This window comes from Ipomoea nil, unplaced genomic scaffold (assembly GCF_001879475.1).
Source record: "Ipomoea nil cultivar Tokyo-kokei standard unplaced genomic scaffold, Asagao_1.1 scaffold3377, whole genome shotgun sequence".
NCBI lineage: Eukaryota > Viridiplantae > Streptophyta > Magnoliopsida > Solanales > Convolvulaceae > Ipomoea > Ipomoea nil.
This window is the reverse complement of record NW_017619805.1, coordinates 1,461,339-1,467,275: the sequence shown is the minus strand read 5'-3', so window position 1 is coordinate 1,467,275 and position 5,937 is coordinate 1,461,339.

Below are 5,937 nucleotides of genomic sequence, written 5' to 3'. Positions count from 1 at the left end.
TTATTGAGGACTTCAGATGCTTTATATATGTACATCCAGAGGAAACTAACAATTTAGTTTCTTGCAAATGATGACAGTAGAGTCTGATGCATTTTTAGAAACATCTCTATACATTTGTTTCCATACACATTGTAAAATATGTTATATGAATCTCTTTTCACCTATTTCATACTGTTTGGAGTGGGTTTGATCCTTTGGTTTGTCTCATGTGGGCTTCTAGCTTTCTCTTGGGCATTATCTACCATTTTTTGAACTGTTAGATTGAATTTCTTGTACTGTATTTTTCTTTGTTTGCAATGATGTTAACAATTAAAAATGCAGGTAAATGAACTGTTAGATTGAATTTCTTGTACTGTATTTTTCTTTGTTTGCAATGATGTTAACAATTAAAAATGCAGGTAAATGATCAAGTTGAGTTTGATGAGCAGGGATAAAAGTCTAGCAATATAGTATATTAATTTTAAAAACATGAATGCTTCTTGTATTACTTACTTCTCCGTTTTATTTGGCTTAACTTGCTGCTACTTGATTACTTGTGGCATTCTTAGCTTTCCCTTTCTTAATTTAGTTGATCACAGTCTTACAGCAGCAACTGAAATCAAAAGAGAAATGAATTAATGGTTACATTTATGCAGAAAATGTCTCGACGTCAAAAGAGTAAATCGTTGATGTCCCAACCAGCAGTATCTAATTATGAACGAAATCAACTACCAAGTCCATCAAATAATGCCCCAAACTCCAGCCCACCATCAATTACTTTCCCACAGTCCAGCCGAAATAGTGACTCAGAGCATACTATATCAGCGTCACCAGATAATAGTCCATCACCTCCAACTTCACCAAGCAACAGGCCCACAATACACCCTGTTGGGAACAATTCGTAAGTTTTATATTGATAATTCTAATGTGTTGACCTTTATCTCTAACATATATAATTTATAATTTGTTACAGGTTTGAGCCATGCAAGGCGCATAGAGAAATTATCGATTGTGTTACTAAAATATTCCCTGATGCAATAAAGTCATACAGTGCAGCTCCTAGACATATGAAGGATGTTTGGTTTAATGAATTCAGGGTAAATTAGTTTATAACTGCTATTAGTAAATATGTATTAACAGAATATATGCATGCATGCAATTGATATTCATTTACTAATTACAGTTTTTATTTTATTTTATTTTATCAAAGAAATCATATAAGTGGAAACCGGAAGATGAGGAAGCTATTCAGAGAATATTTCACAGCAAGGCTGCCATGAGACTGTCTGACACATTGTATGAGGTTCGTAGCAACTTGGCAAAGGGTAATGCACCACCAAAATGGATGCTTGATACAGTTTTAGCTCAATATCGCAGTATTTGGGATAAAGATGAGTTCAAGAAGACTGCCGAAAAGAATAAAAGAAATAGAAATTCTGACTGTGGGGGATTGGGACCGTCGCTACACACTGCAGGTTCAATCCCCATCACCGAGCATAGGAGAAGATTGGTAAGTCATTTACTACTATTTAAATACAGTTTATACTTAAACAACAATATATATATTTGGTTTATTGTTCTTGTATAGAATGAAAAACATGGAGAAGATCCCTCCCATGCAGCATTGTTCCAAGCAACGCACAAGCGTAAAAAAAATGATGAGTTTATTTGCAAAAAAGCTCAACTAGTAATGGTAAGATACTAAAACTTTCTTAGCATTAAAACTGTAGCTCTAGCGACTTTCTTATCTTTTATCTATGCCTTGGAGTCATTTCTTGTCTGAATTTCAGATTTATCACACCATGGACATAAGAAACCTTATGATTGTTGGAGTCTTTGGATGTAATTATACTGTAATACACATTGATTAGTAATGCACACTGCCAGTTTAGTAATACACTGCCAAGTTCAATACACATTAAGAATGATCGGCATGGTTGATTAGCAATACACATTGATTAGTAATACACTGCCAGTTTAGTAGTACAATGCACACTGCCAGTTTTGTAACTACAATTTGTACATACTGTTAGTTTAGTCATTTTATTAAGTAAAGTGTTGAAAAAATGCACTTGTTTATTTAGTAATACACATTGCCAAGTTCAATTATTATATCTTTTGATTATACATGTTGGAAATAAGAATGATTGGCATGATTGATTAGCAATACACATTGATTAGTAATCTTATTATTCTTTGATTATATCTTTTGAATATCTTAATATAGGAGACTGCAAATAAGAAACGACAAACTCAACCGGAGCTTCCAGATTCAAGTATATGGTATGAGGTAACCGGTGGCCAACAGAAAAGAGGGAACGTTTTTGGATTCGGATCAGATAGCCTACACTACTTTCTTGAGGTTGTGAGGCAAAAGAATTTAAAATTCGGGCAATCTTCCTCACACACAACTTGTGATGAAAAAATTAAGCAGCTACAAGAAGAGAACAAGCAGTTAAAGGACAGATTTGCATGCTTGGAAGCTCAAATTGCTGCATTTTGTGGTTCAAATCAATCATGTTTTCAATCTACAAATCCAGTCAGCCCTGAAAGTAATGGTGTTAGGCTAGAGGATCTTGGATTGAATGATGGAACACAATCTCCAATGCAAGAGCAATAGGTCAAGATTCTAACTTTTTTGTGATGCTACTTGTGATGTACAAATTATTTTGATTTGTGAAGTAGCATTTTAGTAGGTCAAGATTCTAACTTTTTTGTGATGCTACTTGTGATGTAGAAACTATTTTGATTTGTGTAGTAGCATTTTAGAATTGGAAAACTAGTTTTTTGTTGGAGTAGATGTTACAATTGAAACATTATGTATGTAATTAAACTTGCTATTGGAATGTATAATATTTGTAGTGTTATGAAATTACTAGTTTTAAAATTGTGAAAGCAGTGGATAATTTGTAGTAAAATTAGCAAAAAAAAATTATACCTTTTTTTTTTTTAATATTTACTTGTTAATTTCCGACCACCGGGTGATCGGAAAATCTGGAACCAAAAAATTCTTCGATCTTCATTTTCCGACCACATATTGGTTGGAAACTCCAAGAATATTCTTGGATCCTATTTTCCGACCACAAAGGTGGTCGGAACAATAGGATCCGTCCCATTTGCTAGACCGTCGTTTGTTTCCGACGGTTCTATACAAGGTGGTCTCTACTTCCGACCACACAAGATAGTGGTCGGAATTACCGACTGGGTGTTTTCCGAATCCCTTAAATGGTCGGAAAAGGTGTTACCAACCGAATTAAGGCCATTTCCGACCATTTTTGGGTGGTCGGAAATCTGATGATTTCCAGCAGTGACATTGTACAATTGGAAGAGCACAAAGTACAATCTTTTATAGCATATTGTTCATCCGACATTTTGTTCGTTCTCGTTAGAAGTCTAATATTATTGGCTCTTATTAAAATTATAGATAGTAGATGTCTACATAGGGTTTGGGCTAGAATTTACTAAACAACCTGATTGATAGATGCTATTTCAAACAAAAATATATGTATATAAAAAAAAATTCAAAAACAAAGAAAGATTTCTAACGAATATCAATATATCATTGGAAAAGTAAAATAAAAAAGAAAATGGCTCAAATGTTGAACATTTGTATCGATCCCCACATGGATGGAAACCCAAGGGTCACGTGAAGAAACATTTGACTGCCACGTCATTTACGCAGACGAACCTTTTTAAATATTTGTTCATTTTAGCAATAGTTATACTTTGGATCCGAGTCTAAAATATATACAATTATGTTCATGTTGTAATATTGTTTATGCCCGTTGGCCTTTAGCTCTTAACCGGTGATTGCAGGATTGGATCAATATAGATAAATGTAAATGTACACGAGACAAACAGAGATAGAACAAGAGACAAGGAGAGTCATTCCATTCCACAAGTCCACTCAATACAATGTTACAACAAGCATATATAATGTACAAATAATAATGACGATACTAATGATGACCGTTATAACAGTTATGTATTGAATGCCCATAATGTCCACCATAATAATATATTTATAACACTCCCCCTTGGACATTATTTTATCATGACCTTGCTACATTAAAGACTTGCTAGGAAAACCCTGTGGGAAAAACCTAGACAAGAAAAGAGTATAATAGAAAATATATTCACGCCTCATTAAAAACTTCACTAGGAAAACCACGTGGGAAAAAACCTAGTTGAAGAAAAGAGTACATGATATATGTAGAAATCATATATTGTATTGGTTGCCTCATTAAAAACCTTAACTCAAGAAAACCCTGTGGGAAAAACTTAGTTAAGGGAAAAAGAGTACAACTATAAGCCTTCAAGGCATAATCTGCATAATCTTCAGGATTTTGGAGTTTGTTCATTTATTAACCAATTATTTTGCAACTTTTCCCCATTGTCATTACTATATCATACTCATGCCTCGTTAAAAACCACACTAGAAAACCCATTGGGAAAAACCTAGTGAGGAAAAGATTACATGATATGTATATGCTGCAAAAAAGTATAACTATTAGTCCTTTTAAGACCCAATCTTACATGATTGACCAATCTACAGGATTGACTCGAGTGAATGTACTTCATGTCTCCCCCTGAAGATAACAATCTTCAAATTCTATATTGCCTGTAAAATCATTGTTTCTAAAGGGTGTAGAGAAGGGATATGGTACAATCTTCAGGATTGTCATCATATTTTCTTATGATCATCTGGACTAATAAAATTATTTATAGTTTATATTTTGTTGCTCCCCCTAAATATAATAATTTTTCTTTACCTACACATATCAATCTTATGAATATTTGTAGGTATACATTTGCTAACTTGTCACTAGAGCAAACCTTCTGAACAAATATTTTATCACTCTTCTGGAGTTCATGTGGATCAAGGTATTTTATATCATGAAAAACTATATACGTTTTTATCTGTAACAAGTATGATGACTTCATGCCAAAAAGCATCAATACGAGTATTTGTACCTTGATTTGCTATTCGTTATCTCATCTCATAACTTAACATCATTAAACTCTTTATATATTTCATTGATATTTACACCATAAAAATTGACTGAGATAATAAATAAGTCCATTATCAACTCTTTATTGAGCACATAATGGTACATATTATTCCTTCTATATGAGGATAATAACCCCATTCGCAACTCTTTAAAGAGTAAATAATGACACTTAAATAAATCCTCATTTCAGAAATTATAAATTCATTAGGGATTTTTAAGATAAACTAGAGGATATATTTAGGATATTTTCAAGAGGAAACAATATTTGAGTTTCCCAATCACATATAACATTACTAGGTATGTTTATGATAATATATTTTCATACTTTGTTATGGGGGAAAAAATACATTTAAAAGATCATAGTTAGTAACTTACTAACTTTTATACTTCTTATTTTGTGATTTTCATTCATCACATTTTGAGAAAATCCATCAAGGATTTTAAATATAAGTAACAAGTTACCCATATAAATATGTGATAACTATAACTATTAGCTACATATCTAATTTATTTACAGCTAGTTTTATTGAATAGCGGAATATAAAGTCATGACTAATATTGGGTCTCTGCGAAAACCCTCCACTCGCCTTAATTTATTAGCGAATTCTGATTTGTATGCCTTAATTGCTATTTTCTATGAAAACAGTTAGCACGCTGCAGGCGTTATACTACTATTTTCATTTTTGGATCCAGATTTAAGTATTTATGAGCAATAGAGGCAAAAAATGTTGTCGACAACTATAACAGCTTTGTAAATATCTTTTATACACATGGCAATTTTGTATCAACCAAATATATGGCATTTCCCAAGATTATTTGAATTTGGTTGTTCCGCTTCCCCAGTATTTTAGTTGTTTGGTGCACCTACAATTTTACTGGGGGTTTTCGCCTTCTAGACGAATATCTTCAGAATAAAATTTCTATATTTCTGGAGTGACGAAATTTC